At 37.5% G+C, this 22,806-nt stretch overlaps 1 long non-coding RNA gene across 1 annotated transcript; it reads right to left on the bottom strand.

The window, feature by feature from the left end:
* Nucleotides 1-1,487: 1,487 nt before the first annotated feature.
* Nucleotides 1,488-21,632, bottom strand: LOC138147486 (uncharacterized). Its single transcript, XR_011164819.1, has 2 exons — nt 21,353-21,632; nt 1,488-2,119 (listed from the first exon to the last, which is right to left on the bottom strand). It is a non-coding gene; the product is annotated as an uncharacterized lncRNA (long non-coding RNA).
* Between the last annotated feature and the right edge of the window lie 1,174 nt (nt 21,633-22,806).

Below are 22,806 nucleotides of genomic sequence, written 5' to 3'. Positions count from 1 at the left end.
CTGTAAAATGAACTGGAGAAGGAAATGGTAAAGTCTCCAGTATCTATGCCAAGAAAACCCCAAATGGTGTCATGAAGGTTCAGACATGATTGAAAATGACTGAACAGCAAGAAAAAATTCACCTTAATTTTAGAGCCGTGATTCAAAATTTTTTTTTACCAAAAAAAGGACAGCCTTTGTGCAAAGGATCGTCTGACCACAGGGGCAAATGGACATGAAAGGGAACTTTCTGACCTTCTCCCCAATGGGATCCAGAGAGAAAAGTGGGTCTGTGAGAGGTGTGTGATGATGATGAGGTGAGTCTTAGTGGAGAGGGGTCACCTAGGGACAGCTATGTTTCAGTGATAGTGATTATTGTGGGGACAGTGGTAACCTGGGAAAAATGTGTGCTCTCTTTCCCTTCCATTTTGCTCCTATGGGACAGTCCTATTTGTTTCATTCTAGTTAAGGCTTAATTCTGGTTACACTGCAAAGAAATGTTTTCCAAGAAATAACCACATAAATGAATATTTCCATGGAAGGTCCTATTTTTTTAAGAGTCTCTCAATTCAATTCTATTTTTTTTTACTTTTATGTTTGGCCTTGGTCTAACCAAGATGAAGGAAATCCTTGATGCTATGGAAAGTTGAAGTGGCCATTTTTCTGCTTGTTAACAGGCTCATGTTGCACCACAAGCTCTAGCTATTGACGTGGTTATGGAAAGCTACATAAAATAAAATACAAATTCTCTACACTGTAGAACTGCTTAAAAAACAATGTTTGCCATAGCAAGTGTTCCCCATTTGAACCCTTTTATGTGGATGTTTTCTTCTTCTTCTTCTTCTTAGCAATTTTAAACCTTTCTGTGTTTTCTGTGGGGGTGGGTTGGGGAGAAAAAAAAAGAAAAGAACAAAGCAATACCCTTTGTAAAGAGTGTGTGGAAAGATGCTAATTGTGTGGTTTCAGGGAGAGCTTTCTCATAAGAGCATTGAGTGTCACATTTTCCTACTTAAAACAGGGAGAAGAGAGGTTTTTTTATATGTATATATGCATGCATGTATATGTAGAGATATAGACCTATAGAAACATATCTAGATACTATACTTGATACTAGATCCATAGATTTATATCAATCTATCTATCTACACACACACACACAGAGGCACGCACAAACTCAGTGTGACCATTTCAGTCACTGGCTCTTCTTTGGATCAACCCTCCCATGGCAAATCCAAGTTTGTGGCTCAGAGGGCTTTTTTTTTCTTCTCTGTAATGACAAGGTGACGCAGTGGATAGAATGTGAGAGTTGGAGTTAGGAAGACCTGAGATTAAATCCAGCCTCAGATACTTAATAGCTGTGTGACCCTGGGCAAGTCACTTAACTTCTATTTGCCTCAGTTTCTTCAGCTATCAAATGGGGATAAAAATAACACCTACCACTCAGAGTTGTTGTGAGGGTCAAATGAAATAACATGTAAAGGGCTTTCTTCGCAAACATTAAAGTACTATTTAAATCTTAACCATTATGATTATTTCATCATTGATTTAGCAACATACTTTCCAGCAAGGGTCAATTTCCCTCTTTGATATTTAAGGTGACAGATCTTTTCATGGTTTCTTGAAACTCCAATTGGTCACTGCTTGGACCATCACTCACTCTTCCCTGAAGCCACCGCACAGAGACCTCTTTGTGTTGTGCTGATACAACATCTCTGTTCATCATAAAGTACAGGAATAAAAAAGCCAATAGTTATTGATCTCTCAGGATGAGTAATTTGTACTAATCCTGGCAAGATCAAAAGAAGGGTGATCAACTAAACATAGGCTTATAGAAGCTGCCAGGAGTTCCTTGATACTCTTTGTGTTGAAAGTGCAGCACTCGGGGTTAAGAGTTTACAAGTTCACCAGTTCTCTTGGAAATGATAGAAACGTCTCCTTCCTGTGACTTTGTGCTGCCATTGAAGGAATGCAGATTTCTGGATACTCGCTCGGCTGCCTCCTGCTCTCTCCATCCATTTCCCATGTTGCCCCCACTTTTTTAGGGTGGCAGATGTTTCCATTAGGTACTCACAGGAGCACGAGAAGAATTCTGTCTAGCTCATTGTAAACTTTCTCATTAGAATTCAGCTCAGCAATAGGGCTGCAAATAAATGGGCAGAGTGAATTTCATGTTAGACATTTTTTTTACTCCTCATGAGACCTGATTCTTCCTTAGAGGTTACAAAAGCATGAAAACATCTGTCCCTTATTCCCATATTCCATGAAACCTGGTCCAGCCCATTTTTATTTCAAAACTCCATTTTAATGATGGCCAAATTTACTCCTCTTTAAAAAGGGGAGGGGAAACCTTATCAGTTTTTGTTGAAAAGAGGAAGAATAGTAGGGTTTTTTTTTTCAAAGCTTTCTAAAATAAAGGCGAAGTCTCTATAAAATGCTGTACCTAATTGTGGATCAGTAATGAAACTGCTTCCTAAATCCCTCCTCAATAGAACAAATTTAAAAATTTATAAATCTAATTGCTGTTTTGTTCAACAAGCATTCATTAAAACCCTCCTGAGCATCAGACACTGTGTTAGGCACTAAAGATTATAAAGAAAAATGTACATCAGTCCCTGTCCTCAGAGAACTTTCATCCTGCTGAAGAGAAACTTGTATGCAGATAAGAAAATAACATCTGCCATGTAGATAGCACTTTCAAGGTTTTTGAAGTACTTACATAGATGAACAGATTTACATCAAAATAAGGAAGGAGCTTTAGAGATGATCTAATCATAGCATCATAAGCTCATAGATCTACATTTAGACCTTCAAGGTCACCTAGTCCAACCTGTTCATTCGGCACAAAAAGTTGCATGACTTGCCCAAGATCATGCAGGCAGTCAGCCGTAAAACTGAGATTTGGGGCCAAGTCTTGAGGTTCTAAGTCCATTCCTCTTTCCACAACACCATGCTTTCTCTGATTTAAGCCTCACAAAATACAAAGTAATTTTGGGGAATGTAAACACCAATGAGTGGGTAAATTGGGAACAACTTTGTGTGTATAGGAGGTGGTCCTTGAAACAAACTTTAAAGGGAGCTCCAAAGGGCGTTTCAAGAGGCGAAAATGAGGAGAGAAAACATTGCAGGCATAGGAGACAAACCATACAAAATCATGGAAGCCAGAACTGTACATACAGAATGCTGAGTAGGCCATTTTGGCTGGAATGTAAGGTAGATCAGAGGTTATCTGGTCTCCTGGCCATAGTGTGTGAACCCTTATCTAGTTGAGTGCTCACATCTACCAACATAAATAAATAAATTAAGGGGCAGTTCAGTGGCACAATGTATAAACTTCCAGGCCTAGAGTAAGGAAGATTCATCTTTGAGAGTTCAAATCTGTCCTCAGACACTTACCAGCTATGTGACTCTGGACAAGTCATTTAACCCTCTTTTTCTCAGTTTCCTCACATGGAAAGACAGGTAGGAATCATATTAGAAATGAATTTAAGTAATGAAGAAAAAGTTTGTAGTTTATCCTGAAGTCAATTTGGAGCTGATGTAGCTTCTTGACCCAGAGAATGGCATGGTCACAACTGTGCTTTAGGAATATCACTATGACAGCTGTGTGCAGGACACATTGGAGAAGGGAAAGGTTGGAGAAAAGGAAGATCAATTATGAGGTTATTGTAATAGTCTAGGCAAGAGGTGATGAGACCTGAACATATCTGGGAAGAGAAAGGGAGGAAACAGACATTGTGAAGGCAAAATGATAATACATGATATGGTCACATTGTTTGTCATCAGTTTCCTCTTTCTTCCTTAAAAAATCTTTTAAATTATTAAACTAATTTGGGAGGAGAGACTAGTCAGTCTGCCTTTGATTGGCAGATAGAAAGATGGGATTATACCCTAACAGAAGAAGAAACCCATTTTAGGAGCAGGGCCTGGGTAGCAGCATTTTGATTTAGAAAGTTATGTGAATTGGCGTGGAGCCATAGGGAAGTCTAAGACATACCCTTTTCAGAAATATTGATAATATTGATATTACTATGGTTCCAGAAGTGAAAAGGGGAAGGAAAGTAGGCAATTGATAAGAAAATGGCCAGAGAATAGGGAGTAAGGTGAAACAAATCTGGGACCCATCTGAAATAACAGGCTAGGGGACACCCTCACCAATCAGCCAGGAAGATCCCAGGATGGGAGTGCCAGAACTGAAAAATTTTAAGACATCAAAGGAATTATGTCTGGTCCCCACGGCAAGGAGGCTGTCTAGAAGAAGACAAGGGAGTGGGGAGAAAGTGCAGATTTAAAGTCAAGTCAATAAGGGTTTATTAAGCATTTAGTGTGTCTCAGGCACACTAAGGATACGAAGAGAAGGAAAAAAGAAAGATATCATGCCTATCCTCAAGGAGCCTACATTCTAATGGAATTGGAAGACAACACACACACACACAGTATTTAAAGCTAGAGGAGACTTCAGAATTCATCTAGTTCAGGCATCAGCACACTGTGGTCTCTGCCTGTTTTTGTGTAGCCTGAGAACTAAGCATGATTTTTTTTCACTTCTAAATAGTTTTATTTTATTTAACAATGTGAAAACTAATTTTAGCTTTTCCAGCATACAAAATCAGGAGTAAGCTAGATCTAGCCCTCTGGCTATGGTTTATGGACCCTGATCTAATCCTGTGCTTTTATTCAGAAAGGAGGAGCACAACTGATAAAAATAAATTAAAGGGCAGCTAGGTAGTGGGTGCAGTGGATAGAGCCCAGGTCTGGAGTCAGGAAGACTCCTCTTCCTGAGTTCAAGTCTGGCCTCCAGACACTTATTAACTGTGGAACCCTGGGTAAGTCGTTTAACCCTGTTTGCCTCATTTTCCTCATCAGTAAAGTGAGCTAGAGATGGAAATGGAATACCACTTTAATATCCTTACCAAGTAAAACCCAAATGGGGTCATGAAGAGTCAGACATGACTAAAAACAACTCAAGGACAATAAAAGTAAATAACAAAAGTAAATTAAGAGGAGATATGACTTGTCCAAGGTCACATGGCTAATAAATAGTAAATAGGGGACATGAATTCCAGTCTCCTTTCACCTCAGAACCAGTGTGAAGTGTGTGAAGAGGTCCTTTGTCAGGCATTATGATGTGGTCACATAGCCTCTGCTGAAAGATAGCTAGTGATGGGGTCCACCCTATCTCCTATTCGGTTTGGTTTGGTAGCTCTGCTTTTCTGATATTTTCTAGCCATTGTTCATAATTTTGATCCCCTGAGACCATTCAAAATAAGACTCATCTCTGTGGCATATAACAGAGTTTTGAATATCCAAAAATAGCTATATTAATTTAAAATCAGAGCATTTGAACTATAAGTCTTGTGAGGATCTCATTTTATGTGTGTGATCTCTCCTTATTCTCTGGCTATCTTTTACCTTTCCTTTTACTAGTCCTTAATTAATAATAATGAAACTTTTTTTTAATTTCCTTAAAATATGTGATCCTCTTGCCAATACTATCTGGGATATTAATAACCTGATACACTAGGTGACCCAGTAGATAGAGAGCTGTGCCTGGCCTCAGGGAGACCTGCCTTCAAATATAGCTAAGATAGTAGCTGCGTGACTCTGGGTTAAGTCAATTAGCTTTGTTTGCCTCAGTTTCCTCAACTGTTGCTGTGAGGATCAGATGAGACAATATTTGTAAAGTGATTAGCACAGTGATTGGGCAGCTAGGCAGTACATGGGTAGAGTGCTGGGCCTAGAGTCAGGAAGATAGGAATTCAAATCCACCCTCAGATACTTACTGGCTATTTGACCCTGGGCAAGTTGCTTAACCGCTGTCTGCCTCAGTTTCCTCAAATCTAAAATAAGGAGAATTATAACAACTTCTTCCCAGGATTTTTGTGAGAATCAAATGATACGATATTTGTAAAGAACTTGGCACATAAAAGGTATTAGTAGAACCTATACTGGATTGTGTGCCACCATGGGGGACAGGGGAGAGAAGAGGGAGGAAGAAAAAATTTGGAAATCAAAGGATTGTGGAACTGAATGCTGTAAACTAAAAGCAAATAAGTAAATTAAAGGGGTAGCTGGGTGGTGCAGTGAATAGAGCACTGGCCCTGGCATCAGGAGGATCTGAGTTCAAATCCGGCTTCAGACACTTAACACAAAAACTAGCCGTGTGACCTTGGGCAAGTCACTTAACCCCAATTGCCCTCCAAAAAGCAAAACAAAAAAAAAAAAGAAAAAAATTTAAAAGGAACTTGACACATAGTGGGTATTATGTAATTATTAATTATTATTATTATTAAATCTTCATCATTAACTGTTGTCTTTTCCCTGATTTTTACTTGTAAAATTGATTTTTCATCTTCACAAAATCAGAATCAATTCCTGGCCACTAAACAAAAGGTTTTATGCATGTAGTATGCTTTTGTCTCACCTCTTACACATGGTCTCTAAGACCATAAGTTACAAAAAGAATGTCTACAAGCATTGGTGGAAGGAGTTTCTTCAATTTATTTCAAAGATCTCAGAGGTCCAGTCCCTATCCCTATTGCTATTCTTATAGTATGGTTAAGCTTTTTATATGATTGTCTTCTGCAATTATGCTAAATCCCTATAACATCATCCTTTATGGATAGATTACTCCTGAATATGATGTTTGAATGACTTATTTGGAGAGATCGAGATTTAGGTTTAGTGTAAGACTAAACTTGCTAATAATTAGAGCTATTCAAAGTGGAATTAACAATCTAGAATGATATTGGGTTCCCTCTCACTAGAGATTTTGAGTAAAGTCTGAATTGAATGGCCACTTGGAGATTTTTTTCCTGTTCAGATACAGGTTGCATTAGAAGAGGGCTTCTAACCATTTTTATGTTCTGGACCCTTTGGCAGTCTGGTGAATCCTATGGACCCATTCTCAGAATAAAATATTTTTAAAAGCATAAAATAAAATACAGACTATTACATAGGAAACCAATTATGTTGAAATACAGTTATGAAAATATTTTCCCATCTAAGTTCATAGCCCTGGTGAAATCTATCCACAGACTCTTTGGGGAGTCCATGGACCCAGGTTAAGAGCCTCTGGATGAATGGTTTTTGACATCTCTTGATGTTCTAATTCTGTGAATTTCCTGCTTACTGATAAACCAGAGCCAGAGGTGATTTTCCAAAATATTCTTGGTTACTTATGATTCCCACTGTAAATACAAATGGACTCAGAGGCATCTGATCATTGGTCCTCTGAATAGGATACTACTGTGGATAATCAAGGTCATATGATGGCAAATGATGAAGCCTGCCACATTAGTTCCTGGGGTTTGTTATACTGAATTTCACACTGTATGCCTTCTCAAGGTGACCTTCTTACATGAGGAATCTTTACTCTTTATCTCCCAATCTGCCAGCAGAGCCTAGGCATTACCCTTTGCAACCTGAGCCGGCCCTGATATGTCCGAATTGATCTGCAGATCTCAAGGAGCACATAATTCCCGCATTCTGATAAATCAGTGGGCAAAAACTGCCTGCCCTTATATTTGGGGACCGGCTTCTATTAGGCCCTGCTCTTTTTGTTTCTATAACATTCAGTGATGCATTATAAATGTTAATGGTAGTCAGAGGCTCATAGATCTAAGACTTAGAAGGAACCTAAAAGGCCATCTAGTCCAACTCTCACATTTAACTGATGAAGAAATGGAAGCCCAAGGAAATTAAATGACATCTAAAGTTACATATATGCTAAATGCCACAGTTCTCTGGCACTTGAACCCAAGTTTAACCCTAGCTGAATGATCTTAGACAAGTCATTTTAATCTCTGTCTGACTCAGTTTCCTCAACTGTAAAATTGGGATAATAACAGCACCTACATCCCCAAAATGTTGTAATAATCAAAAGAGATAATATTTGCAAAGCGCTTAGCATGATTGATGCCTGGCACAGAAGAGTTTCTTAATAAATACTTGTTCTGTCCCCTACCACTAACCCATTATTAGAAGAGGCAAGGGGCAAGCAGATAGATCTCCGGGGGGAAAAAAAAACCTTGTGGTTTTGTAAAACTATTCTGGGCAAATCTCACTCTAAATTCATTGCAACAAACCCAAAAGGAATGATATTTATCAATTCTACAAATTTAAACTCAAAAAAACTCAACAAACTCAAAAGGAATAAAAATGTATTATACCATGGCACCATCATTTGCCCCCTTTTCCACATCTGCATATGTTACAGATTCTTCATCATGTACAGAAAAAAGTTCTTTTTACCTCATAGAATCTGCTAGATAGATTTGCTATAATTTGCATGTAAAGATAACAATAATGCCACCACCATAATAATAAATACATGATCTTTAAGTTAAATTTACACGTATAAATGGTTGACTCTGAAATACAACAGATTATTGCTATTCTTGCTTTTTGAACAAAAGCTTGTGTTTCCCAGATCTATGGAAGAGGTTAGGGGTGTCTGTAGAACAGAGTTTTACTACAAATAATGATGATTCCTCCAGACAGTGACTAAATCCAAGACTTTGGCCTTATTATAACCACACTCTAACCAGTTGAACTGACAACTCAGAAAATCCTTAAAATTTTGTTTTTAATGTAATGCCTCAGAGAACAAGTACCACAACTGATTAAATTATGCAACACCAAGCACATTAGGTGTGGTGGTTGTTATTGTTTTTCAGAAAAGCTACTTGTTTATGTTTCTGATTTAGCTAAAATACCATGCCTTACTGTTATCCCTCGATACATAAATTTAGTAACCTTTCCAAAATACAAGGATGATGTTTAATAGATGTCTGTGGTAAAAATCTAAGAGCAAAATTTGTTTTCAAAGATACTTGTTCAGTCATCCCTAAGGAGATGCCATTTTCCAGTACAGACTTCCCTCTTTCCAAATGAAATTTTCATTCAGTGAATTTCTCTTACTGATATTTCTGGGCTCCAGAACAGAAGCAGGACCTTTCAAAAACAAACAAACAGACAGACAGACAAATAAAAACAGGAATTAAAAACAACAACCCCACAACATATATCCCAAATATCAGGGACCATGAATTGATCTCCATGTGTGCAGAAGCATTTGGAAAAGGGAATTCAAAGTACAACACGAGCTGTTCATTCAAGAAAAACAACCTAATGGGATAAAGAGCATGAATATTAGGAACATATGAGGAATATTTGACATAAACCTTGAACTTAATCAGAGCCGGAGGGATTAGTACAGATATTTCTCTGGAGAGCATCTGTCTTGAGACTACATGGAGACTGCTATCTCCTGAGTCACAGTCCTAGAATGTAAGTCAAGGAGAAATTGAAAGACTCAGCTGAGGAGCCCAGAGCATTGCTTCAGATAATAGACATAATAATGAGACAAATATACTTAGAATCAATCAGTCACCATACTTTCAATAAACACCTACCAGGTGCTGTTGTAGACACTGGCGATATAAATATGAAAACAAGATTGCCCCCTACCTTTACAGAGCTGAATTTCTACTAGACGCTATCCAGTGTTATAGGAAGATTTGGGTTCCAATATCACTTCTGACACTTGTTAGCTGTGTAACCCTGGACAAATTATTGATACTTTATGTGCCTCAGGTTCTTTATCTGTAAGATTAAGAGTCTGGACTGAATGGCTTCCAAGGTCCCTGCCAGTTTTCAATCTATCATCCTAGATCAAATGACCACAGATGAGTACATATTTATCTGTGATATCTATATTGTATTTCTAAATATGTACATCACACACATTTGGGGATATAATCTCCCCATAAAAAAGACAATATAAAGTAGTGGGGAAATGGGTGGGGAGGATAATACTCGTAACTAAGGGTAGGGAAGAGAATAAAGGAAGTGTTGTTTGAACTGCCCATTGGAGGAGTTAGGAGGTCAATGAGTCAGGAGTAAGGAGAGCATTCCAAGTTTGGAGGACAGCCTGTATGGTAGCACATAGATATGATAAGGAACAAAAAGTAGACCAATTTTTCAGGAGCATAGAGCACATGAAGGGAAGTAATGTGTGACTCACCCTAGGAGGATAGCTTGGCAAAATGGAAAGGGAAGATAGAATTAGATAGGGACTCATGGAAAGGTAGCAATTACATGGATACTCAGGGAAAAAATAGTTGATTTTAAACAATAAAATGCTCTCATTTGAAGTAGGAAAAAATACTTGTATAGGATAAAATTTTGTAATTTGTGTTTCCTTTGTGACCTTGGGTATCATCTATATTTTAGTTCTTCTCTTCTTTCTGTATAATAGGCACTTTATATGTTGACTTTCTTGCTACTTCATACAAGTGATTCTTACCAATGTATCAAACACTTTACAGTTCCTGCTTGCATTGAGTTTTATATAACCAACATTTCTCCCTTGTCATCTACATTATTGAGTTATAAAATCCTGAATGAGGTTTAATGGAGGAAAGTAAGATGATAATAGGTCCCTAAGAGTTATAGGTTTGTCAAGGTGAGCATCCAACCGTCCAAGACAGAGACCTATTTTTCTTTTTCAGTGCTTCAGAGGTTAGTGACCTCAACAACCTTGAGGTAGCGGTAAGTCAGTCTAAGGGATACATTTCAGATGGCAATAGTTTATTTTTATGTAGGGCTTTAAGATTACAATATATTTTCTCATATGTGATCCCATACCATGTCTAATGCATAGTAAGCACTTAATAAATTCCTATTGGCTGATTGAATTGATTCTCACAATACTGCTATGAGATAATAGCACAAGAATCATTATCCTGATTTCACAGATAAAGAAATTAAATCTCAGAGAAGTCTTTTGACTTCTGGCAGTTGGCCTGAGTCACCCACAGAGCCAGTATAAGAACACAAGCCCATGTTCTACTGTTCCCCGATGCCCATGATTTCCAAAGACCAGCTGGTGCTGTAGGACATGCATCCTGCCTTCAAGAAATTTGCAGCATGATTATAGACCATGGTATAGTGCATGGACCGTATCTCTCTGAGTCAGAGCTGAGTTACAATGTTTCTTTGGGCACTTCACAGTTGTGAGATCTTAGTCAAGTCCCTTTGCTTCTCTCTGATTCTGGTTCGTGATCTGGAAAAAGGAAACAAAAATAGTACCTATCTTCCAAAGTTATTGTGAGGATCAAAAGAGATAATACATGTGAAGTGTTTTATAAACCTTAAAATGCTACATAAATGCTAGTTAAATGTGTATATATGTGAGTATATTTATATAGGCATGTTTGTGTGTATTAATGCATATACATGCATATGCAATACAAATCAAGGGTAAATTATTATAAAGTATTTAAGTAATAATTCAAAACTCCGACTCTATCTGGGATATTAGGCCCTGAAAAATAATCTTTCACTTTATCCACTTTATCTTGCTCAGTCAAGGTGACCGTGTTACTTCCAGGATACCTCCAAACCAAGCCATCCTGTGCATACCTAGAGTCAACTTTTCCCTACCCTGCTTTATTTAACTCAGCTCCCAAATATGGATAGATGTAGATGAATAGATTGATAGACATAAATCTACCTCTATTTTTATTGTCTTTTCCAATTTAAAAAATAAGCTACTTGATGGCAGAACTTGCTTAGTAGTATTTGTATCTACAATGCTTAGTTCTGTGCCTGGCACAAAATAAGCATCTAATAAATGCTTTCTCATTCATTTTATCCATTGCCTTCTAACTCTAATTAATTTATTTTCTTCTGGTTAAGATGTATGATCTTGTGATTTTTTTCTTCTCTGACCATTTTCTCAATCATCTTTGCTAGTTCAGTGCCCTTCTCTGTATGTGTGATAGTTCTCCTAAGCTCTGTTTTAGCCGTCTTTCTCTTTTCACTCTGTACTTTTCCCCTTAGTGATCCTATTCACTCTCCTAACTTCTATTATCACCTCAATTCCAGTGATTTCTAAATCTATATAGTTAGCCTCAATCTCTCTTCCTTGTGATCTGGTCCTGAAATTCCACCTGCTCCGTGGACATCTTGACTCAAATTCAACATATCCAAAATTAAACTGATTGTCTTTTTCCCTATATTTGCCCTTCCTACTATTTCTAGCTTTTGCTTTATGGCATTAACATTCTCCTTATTATCTAGACTCAAAACTCAGTTTTCTTTGATCCCTTTCTCTCTCACTCCCCTATCCAATCATTTGATAAGTTCTATTAATTATCCCTCCATAATATCTCTTACATCCTCTCTGTTTCTCTCTACTTACTGCCTACTTCAGGCCCTTACCACCTTACACCTATAATAGCCTCCTAAAATAGTCTCTCTGATTCTAGTTTCTCTCCTCACCAATAAATATATCCGTCACAAAAATAGCAAATAATCTTTCTGAGATACAGGTCTCAGTATGTCACATGCTGATCGAAAACCTTTTCTGGCTCCCTATCAGAAAAAAATATAACCTCTAATTTCATGATCTCCACACTCTGGTTCTAACCTGCTTGTGTAGCCTCATTTCACTTCTCTCCTACACACACTCTATGCTCTAGTCTAATTACACTAGTGAATATTCCATTATTTAGTCCTAAATTTTCATCTATTTGAACAACCAATGCCTTTGAACACACCAGAATTTAAATCTAACCTCAGAAACATAATATCTATATGGCCCTGGGCAAATAATTTAACTTATGCCTGCCTCAGTTTTTTCATCTATAAAATAGGAATAATAGTAACACCTACCTCTCAGGGTTGTTGTCAGGACAGAATGAGTTAACTGTAAAATGAACACCTGCTGAAATATTTTTCTTCATTCAGAGACCAGCTCAGATATCATATTCTCTATAGAGCCTTCCCCAATCCCCTGTTCTTGGAAAGGGATCTTTCACTCCTGAAATTGACCTTAAAAACTTTGTATCTATCTTTACTTTCCCCTTATCACATTTCATCTGTACTATACTTTGTGTATATGTTGATTATCTTTTAAACTCCTAGAGGGCGGGTAAATATGTAATTTTTCATCTTTGTATCCATAGGATACATTATCCTTACAAAAATATTTTATTCAATTGAACTGAATTACATTATATAATTGATTTGTTTAGGAGACAGCGGAAAGTCATTGGAAATACCTGACAACGATCTTGTCAAAGCAGATTTAAATCTGGCAGCAGAATTCAGGATGGATGGAAACAGAGAGATAATGTAGTTGAAAGTACTAAGTCATGAGTCAATCATAGTAACTTAGTCATGAGATCGATAAGAATCTGCAATGAGGTGGTAGTTATTGGAATAGAGAGGAAGGGATGAACTCTAGAAATAAATTAATAATGAATGTAACTCTAAAGGTTTGTGTGAGAGGAAATGTATGTGTGAAGAGAAAATAATCTTTATTAGGTTCAGTAGCATTGCATATGAATGACTATATTATCTTTTCTAATACTACTTTTACACTTCCCATTTATCTGGTGGTCAAACTTGACAGGAATATTTTGCTTTCTGAAATAATCAAAAGCCAGAAATTAGAAGTGGAAACTCTCTGGTATCAAAAACTCCTTTTACCATATTACATGGAAGAGGTAAAGAGCCATCATCAGGGTCAGAGCTTACTGGCATAGTTTTAGATGTTAATACTAAGTTTACAGATATAAAGGCCTTAATTATCCAGTCTCCCCATGTATTGCCAATGCAATATTCACAGCCCCTATGGCAACTATGAATATGCCAGCTTAATTCTGAATCACAAAATATAATAAGCTCTCCATATAGAAGACAGAAGCAAAACATTTACTCAGACACCAGGAAGCCAAATCCATCACAACAACAAAGAAGTTAATGTAGCTTATTACCACAGGGAGTACCACCATACCTAATTGTCTCCTTGCCTGAGTACTCTCCTCCCTTCTTTCTAACTTCTCTGACTCCCAGCTTCATTTGGGCTCTGTTCCACCCATTCAGCAAGCTCCTCCCACCACAGGCTCCATGTGATAACATTCAACCTATTAAGGGATAGGGAAGATCTTCAAAGTAGGGAAGGTCTTCAAATTCCTTTAGACCTATTAAGGGGCAGGAAAGATCTTCAAATTTCCATTAACATTACACCCCATTAACCAGTCTTTGTTTTCCAAGTTTATGTATACATCAGATCAGGAGAAGGAACATGACTGCTAAAGAAGGTCTATAGATAACCATATAAAATATAACTAAAGAGCAAACAAAACAAAAACTACAACAGCTAAGGTCTGAGGTCAGAAAGACCAGAGTTCAAATCTAGAAATGTACTAGCTATATGGCCCTGGGCAAATAATTTAACTTCTGCCTACCTCAGCTTTCTTATATCTGTAAAATAGGGATAATAGTCACACCTACCTCCCAAGGTTGTTGTGAGAGCAGAATGAGATATTTATAAAGTGCTTTGTGAAACTTAAAGTACTATATAATGATAATTATTATCATAGACCCCTCTAGAGCCATTCAGTGTGGGAGTAGGGGAGAAGATTTTATATCTTCAAAAACTCTCAAGACCATCACTGTATAAAAATTCAGTGAAATCCTGCTTTATTGAGAAAATATTAATCTACTCTATATGCTAAGGTAGGGAAATAAAAAACAATTAACTTTGGAAAGATTTCCATTAAAAATGGTTTTTAAAGTACCATTTTCTCATCAATAATTTCTCCTTCACCATTCATGATAAAAATGTGAAATGATACTTTAATTAGTTAGGTAAATTAATTAGCTGTCTAAGGAGGACCTTCTTAATAAATAGGGAAGAGGAAGGAGGAAAGACAGGCTAAAAAGTTCTAAAAATATTACACCAAAAATCTGGAAAAATAAAACTTTTTCATGAATATTTGGAGAAAAGATATATACAAAGTTTACTTCTCTCTCTCTCTCTCTCTCTCTCTCTCTCTCTCTCTCTCTCTATATATATATATATATATATATTCTCATGTATACAATAGTATACATTCCCATGATAATTGGCAAAAAAAGAACTTGTCAGCCTTTGGTCTTCAATACTTATACTACACTACCCATATACTGAAGAATAACAACTAGACACATATTAGTACTCATTGTGTGCAGAGCACTATGCTAGGCTCTAGGATATAAACAAAAGTTATGGTAAAACCAGATCTCTGCCTTCAGTGAGCTTACAATTTAGTACTAAGATCAGAGCAAAACACAGATAGCTGGAAAACTGAATATTACATAAGAGTTCTCTCTAGGCAGTTATACTAACACTATATTGCTTGAGATATTTCCTAAGGACTATAACTCCCCTTCTTGCTTTCTTTGTATTCCATCCATGAAAATATGAAATAAAATGTATTACCAATATGTTTTACATAGTGCTTTGAAATCCTTTGATGAAAGGAACTATGTTTGGACTGAGCGCTATCACTATTAAAGGGTTTAACATAAATATTTTCAGAAGTCTCAGTTCTGCAGGTGTATTTGTTTTGAGTCTGTCTCATACATCTCACTTTGGACTGTGCAACATTCAGCCTCTGCTTTATTCTAGTCATGAATGAAACATGAAAGCGTTTCATGAGAAAGTTAATGAATAAACAAGCAAGCAAACAAAACATGAATGACTAGCCTTCAATTTACAAACATATTTAAATAAAAGATCATATTAATATGAGCAAAAATCCAGGGAATCAATTGTATTGATCTAAACCTTTCTGATTACAAAGTGCTGTTGTTCCTAAAGGATGCTTTATAAAGGAACAGTGAGATTTCCCTGATGATCAGAGTATGCAGAACCTAGAAAGAAAAGAAATATGTGAATAATCAAGATGGAAAAAAATAGTGGCTTCACTCTTTGTACCAGTGTGTGTACATAAAGTAACACTCTCTTTTGCATTTTACATGTTTAGAAAATGTTTAGTGACAGTAATACACTTAAGTATCTGAGAGGGATAAAAAAAGTCAGAGTATCTGAGAATCTTTGAGATGTGAATGAAAACATAAAGTCATCATTGAGATTAGATGCTTAATTTCAGGCAATATGCTCATTCCTCTACCCCACAGAAGTCAGCATTTAGATAATTTTTGAAGACTTTTAAAAAGGGTGAAATTCACAGAATAATATAGTAGTGTTTCTAAAAGAAGATAGTAAAGTTTCTGAGAAGTCAAGATCAAAAGGTAACCAAGAAAACTCTATCACTTTTTAGCAATAATTACAGGCTGAAAAATCAAGAAAAAAGATTTTTCTGTACTTAGATGGTATTTTTCAAATTGCTTTGATTTGATGATTCCCAGATGTCTGACAAATGATCCAATGAAATTGACTTAAATGATTATATCTCTCCCTGGCACAAGAGGAAGAAAGAGAAGAACACGTTTTATGCTCCACATACAACTCATTCAAAGAGCACAGAACTTCAACATGTGGTAAGGCAACTAGAACCAGTTACAGAATGTCTACACATGTTTCGCAGTTACTCCAAGGCAAACTTCCCTTTATACATGATCATGTATCTTGGGAAAGCAGATTTCCATAGCTTTTTCACATGAAGAAGTTGCAACAACCAAGCAAGATAATAGGGTGAACTCATGTTCCAGACCTCAGTTACATTGAAACGGTCAATGACTAAGATAGGAATGGATTTTCCAATTTATATTTATGAGTAATAAATTAAACAATCAAAAAGCATTATTAGATACCTCTTATGTATATATAAGGCAGCTAGTTGGCTCAATGGATAGAGTCCTGGTCCTAAAGTCAGAAAGACTCATCTTCTTGAGTTCAAATCTAGCCACACACACACTTGCTAGCTGTGTGACTTTAGGCAATTCGTTTAACTCTATTTGCCTCAGTTTTCCAGTTGTAAAATGTTTGTGCACAGACAAATATACATAAATGTATATGTACATATGCATACATGTCTACATATACACATTTATGCAACCAAATTACCTTTCTCTCTACCACTCCACTCCTATCATCTTTCCTCCTCAAATTACCTTGTATTTATTTGTTCTATATTCTATCTGCTGGTTGTCATCATCGCCAATCCTTTGGACTTATGTCTTACCACTAGACCCCAATAACTCTGGAGAATGAGGCTGATGACTTGGCATAGCTCTGCCTCACTTTAACCCAATTCAATTACAAGTCAAGATATCACCCTCATAATGTTATTGATCCTCTTCAAGAAGGAAGGACAAGCAACAGCAACAAAGAACAACATATCTATTTTTATAGAAGATATAGACCAAATAAATGCACAATAACTTTGAAAGGAAAGACAATAGGAGCTAGGGGATGGAGAGAAATTAGAAGAAGCTCCATGTAGGTGATAATTGAGCTGAATCTTGAAGGAAACAAGGAATTTTAAGAATGGGGGGAGTGTATTACAGTCATGGGGGTACAGCCAGTGCAGAGACACAAAAGCAGAACATCCTGTGTTGAGGAACAGCTAGAAGGTCAATATGATGGATCATCTATTGCAGGAAGAGGGGTAATGTAGAAATAATAAGCCTGGACAAGTAGGGTGGGACCAGGCTGTGAAGGTCTTCAAATGACAAACAATATTTGAACTACAGGCAAAGGGGAACTAGTGGAATTTATCATGTAAAGAAGTGACACAGTCAAATATACACTTCAAGAAAGTTACTTTGGTAGTTACATGGAGTCTTGTTTGGAGTGGAGAAAGACTTGAGGAAGAAAGACCAATCAGGCAGCTATTGCAGTAGTCCAGATGAGAAATAATAAGGCTGAGAACTAAAGTGGTGCCTATGTGAGTAGGGAAATGTTGTGTAGATGGGAATGACTAGCTCACTAATCAGAGCAACTATTCCATACTTTATCTTTTCCCCTCCACCCTCTCATTTCACTTTTCTTTTCCATCCTCTCAGCTCAGAACCTGGCTTCATACTTTATTTAAAAACAACAACAACAACATGGGGTGGCCAGGTAGCACAGCGAGTAAGAGCACCAGCTCCAGTGTCGGGATGACCTGGGGATCAAATCTGGGCTCAGATACTCAGCACCACACCCAGAAATAACTGGCCGTGTAACCTTGAGCAAGGTACTTAACCCCGATTGCTTTAAAAAAACAACAACAAACAGAATTCATAGAAAGTTGCACTTTCTCCCCTGCTCCTCACATCACAACACTTTAATTTCTTCCTTTATTTGAATCTCTGATGAAGAGGGGGCTCTTCTCTTCATCAGTCCAATGATTATACCCATATGCTTGGCCTCTTTATGTCCAGCAGATTACTCCCGTTTTCTACTCTTCCCTCTATGATCTTTATTCTCTCCCTATATAATGGCTCATCCTTTGAAACCTATAAATATCCTAAGGTGTCCTCATTAGATCCTTCCATTTCTACTGGTTATTGTTTTATAACTCAACCCCCTCCATTCTTTGTTTTTTGCTTTTTTGGAGGGGGGAGGGCATGGCAATTGGGGTTAAGTGACTGGGCCAAGGTCACACGGCTAGTAAGTGTTAAGTGTCTGAAGCCAAATTTGAACTCAGGTCCTCCTGACTCCAGGACCAGTGCTCTATTCACTGCACCACCTAGCTGCCCCTTAATGAGTTTTGTTTTGTTTTGCTTTTTGGAGGGGGGAAGGTAGGGCAATTGGGGTTAAGTGGCTTGCTCAAGGTCACATGGCTAGGTTTTGTGTTAAGTGTCTGAGGCCAGATTTAAACTCAGGTCTTCCTAACTCCAGGGCCGATGCCATATTCACAGAGCCACCTAGCCTCCTCCTCCCCACAGTCCCCATTCTTAAATTCCTTGAGACAACCATCTGTATTAAACCTATCTGAATGATCCTCAGACCCTTAGCTGGATCATAATCCATATCATGACCACTAGCTATATGTAAACCCCCATGGTGATCTCTCTCTCCCTCTCTCCTCTCTTATTTAGTTACCTCCATTTACATGGATTCAATTATCACTCTAATTAGATAACTTACATATCATTATATACAGACCTAATATCTCTCCTGAGCTTCAGTACCATGTAATGAACTACCTATTAGACATTTTTCACCTGGATTTCCTGTAGGCATCTCTAATTCAACATGCCCCAAACTGAACTCTTTAACTTTACCCCCAAACCCACCCCTCTTCCAAAACTCCTTAATCTTGTTGAGGATTACCACTATCCTTTCAGTCGATCTGAATCACCATATTTTTATAACCTTCAACTCCTTATTCTATCTTATATATAAAATCAGTTGCCACTCTTCTCAGTTCTATATAGATATCATTCCTTGCATACATCTATGTCTTTCCATTCACACAACCATCACCCTAGTTCTAGTCCTTAAAATCTTTTCACCTGGTCTATTGCAAAAACTTCATTGGTTTTCTTGCACCACTCCAATCTGTCCTTCACACAGATGCCAAAGTGATTTTCCTAAAGGAGAGGTCTGATCAGATCATCCCCCTATTCAGTAAATTCCAGAAGCTCTCTATTATTTCTATAAATATAATATAAATTCCTCCCTTTGAAATTTAAATCTCTTTGCAACCTAGCCTTCCCAACAGGACAGAATAATGAGTCCTATTCTGGAGATTCCGAATATGAGATGTTTATAGGAATTCATTTTGAGATGTCCAAAAATCAATTGGTAATGTATAGCTGTACCTCAGCAGAGACACTAATGCAAAATATATAGATTTAGGAGTCATCACATAGAGATGACAATAATAGAACCATTGGGAGCTACTGAAGTCACCATATGAAAGAGCATAGAGTAAAGTCAAGTCCCAGGACATAGCTTTGGGGTACACTCATAGTTATCATCATGATATGAATGATGAGTCAACAAAGGAGAGTGAAAAATAGTAGTCAGATAAACAGGGGAGCCAAGAGAGCAGTGTCACAAAAAACTCAAAGAGAGACTTTGGGAAGACAGGGATAGGCAATAGTGTCAAATGCTTCAAGGAAGTCAAGGAAGATGAGAAGAAAGAAAAAAAGGCATCATATTTGTACAAATAGAGATTCCCTTCACCTTCCCTAGAGCGCCCCCCTCTCCCCCTGCCAAAGGAATCTCCAGGATCACGATGAATCATAGATGTAGACTTAGAATCTACCTCAGAGGGCAACCCTCCTGACCCCTTCTCTCTACAGATGATAAAACCCAGACCCAGAAAGATTGAATGACTTGCCCAATGGCACTGGGGTAGTAAGAAACAGATCTCATATTAAAACTTAGATCTTATGACCTCAAATCAAATGTTTATTTTATTCTTCCACACTAATAAAGATTCTCCAGACCAGATGAGGAGAAGGTGGTGCTGCTGTTCCCCATGTCTAACCCTTGCCATCTTCAGAGGGGCCTTTTGGGATACTCATCTAATAGGCATCTTGTTGAACAAACTGACTATGATTTGGTGTTAAAAGGGGTGGGTAAGTCTTCAAGAGTATAGTAGACAAGGGTTAAGGCCCTATTGGGATCCAAATATTTTGATTTCTATTATGAATGAAACATTTCAAAGTAAAAAAGACTGAGACAAGGAGGACTCAGACCTCATCTCTGCCACTTCCTACTTGTGTGACCTCAGGAAGGTCACTTCAAATTTTCTGGTCTCAGTTTCCCTCACAAAATTAAAGGTTTGAACTAGATGAGCCCTCAGGCCCCTTCTGGTTCTCATTCCTATTTTCATGCATGGCAAATTAAAACCTGCCTGTGCACTTAGATGGATGACAGATGCTCAGTTGGGAAATCAGTTGACACCTATGATGACAATACCAGAACCAAACAGAAAATACACAACAAACATCCACAGAGTATGGGGAGGTTTAATTGTAATGACCAAAGTGGACCCTGGAGAATAAATTTAAAAAATGTGTCTCCCCCTTTTCCTTAGTGAGGTGGAGGCCTGCAGGTGTGGAACATTACAAATGCTGTCAAAATCAATTACTGTTGCTTAGCTCTTTATTGTTGTTGTTATGGGGGAGGATCACTGTATCAGGAGTAGAAGCAATGAAATACAATCAGAAATGCCCATGATATAAAAACGTGTATAAATGTCATTAAGTTTCATTTGCTTCCCTGTAATATTTTGTTTTCATTTCCCTCATAATACATATACATAAAAAAACAATGTTGTATGCCACTCACCTCCCCAAAATCACTCCACCCCCCCCCGCCATTATAAATATAAATTGTATTGTTTGCTCTCAGGCAACCACTTCATGAAGATTTCTTGGAGTGACTTCTAGCCCTACCCTCACTCCCACTCTTATTGCACAATCAAAAGCCCATAAACATCTGCCCTCAGAAACATACTCTGAAAAGTTCCCTCCCCAAAACACATACTGATGAAAACCAAACCAAAGGGGAAGGGTTGGCAAAGGATATCACATTTCTCTTTGACTCCCAGCCCAGTGGGCAGGGTTTCTCTCAATGTTGTTTTTTCACTGATTCTCAATTTAAAAAAAAATGCAAAATAATGGATCTTACCAAGTAGATTTGGCAAAGTGCTTTGAAGTCCTTTAATGAAAGGCGTTTGGTCTGTACAGAGTATTCTCACTGTTTAAGGGCTTAATCCAAATATATTCAGAGGTCCTGGTTTTGAAAAAATATTTATAAAAACATCCTATAATCCCAGCAGCTCCCAACTTGCTCTCTGAACAGCTCAGACACAGATGAAGGAGAGTACAGAAAACTAGGGTTCACAGCCTGGGAGGAATTTATTCTCTTTGACAGTAAGCCCTGAAGAAAATAGGAAGGGTAGGAATAGGAGAGGAGGAAGAAGAGAAACAGGAGCTGACTAGCAGAAATCATTATTTACCTTTGAATATAAAATGTGAGGCATATCAATGGGAGCAAAAAAATGAATTTACAGCTTAGTTATCTCTATAATTCTATAGACTTGGAAAGTATTTAAATTGGTCTTTTTTGAAAGCCTACTGTTGGGGCAGCTAGGTGGCACAGTGAATAGAGTAGTGGCCCTGGAGTTCAAATCCAGCCTCAGACACTTAATGCAAAAAACTAGACATTGGGCAAGTCACTTAACCCCAATTGCCCTACTTTCCCCCTCTAAAAAAGCAAAAAAAAAAAAAAGAAAGAAAGCTCACTGTTTATTAAATACATAACTATTTATTGAGCCTACTATGTGCCCAATGCCCCTATAAAGTGCTTTGGAAAGTTGAATAACAGCTAGCATTTATACTTTGAGTTTTATTAAATACTTTAGAAATATATGATTTTATCTTTACAACAATATTGAGATGGGTATGCTATCATTGTCGCCATTTCATAGATAAAGCAACTAAAAAGTTTGAAACAAAATCTGAATTCAGATCTTCCTAAATCCGGGGCCAGCACTGTATCTACTGTGTCAACTAGTTGAGAAGGAAAGGAAGGAAGGAAGGAAGGAAGGAAGGAAGGAAGGAAGGAAGGAAGGAAGGAAGGAAGGAAGGAAGGAAGGAAGGAAGGGTAATGCCATGTACAGAAGCTTTCCAGAAGAATGCTAGTGTGAATAGCTTTTAAGGTTCTGATTCCACAGTATAGTGATCACTCTATTCCATAACAAATCAAAGCAAAACTTTCACAGAAAAATAAAGGTACAGCATTCACAATTTTACAACTTATCACAGAAAATCACAATACAATATTCACGACATAGTCTCAAAGTACAATAGTCAAAGTCTTCCACTCATGGGGCAACTAAGTTAACTCAGTCAGTCACTTATCAGTAACAATATCTCAAAGTACAATAGTCAAAGTCTTCCACTCTTGGGGCACAGTCTTGATTAACTCAATCAGTCACTTATTCAGAAATCAATTACTAAGTATCATACACAAAACCCCTCCACCCCTTAGGTCACTAGTAAACTATAATTCCATAATTACTCAGTACCCAATGAGCGGTCTTTTTATCTTGACTTGGGGCCTGTTCTCAGATTCCCTGG

Source organism: Petaurus breviceps, unplaced genomic scaffold, assembly GCF_028583685.1.
Source record: "Petaurus breviceps papuanus isolate PSGF00001 unplaced genomic scaffold, PetGlider_PUasm1.0 90792, whole genome shotgun sequence".
Lineage (NCBI taxonomy): Eukaryota > Metazoa > Chordata > Mammalia > Diprotodontia > Petauridae > Petaurus > Petaurus breviceps.
Note: the sequence above shows the minus strand (reverse complement) of the source record. Positions and strands in the feature narration are given on the sequence as shown.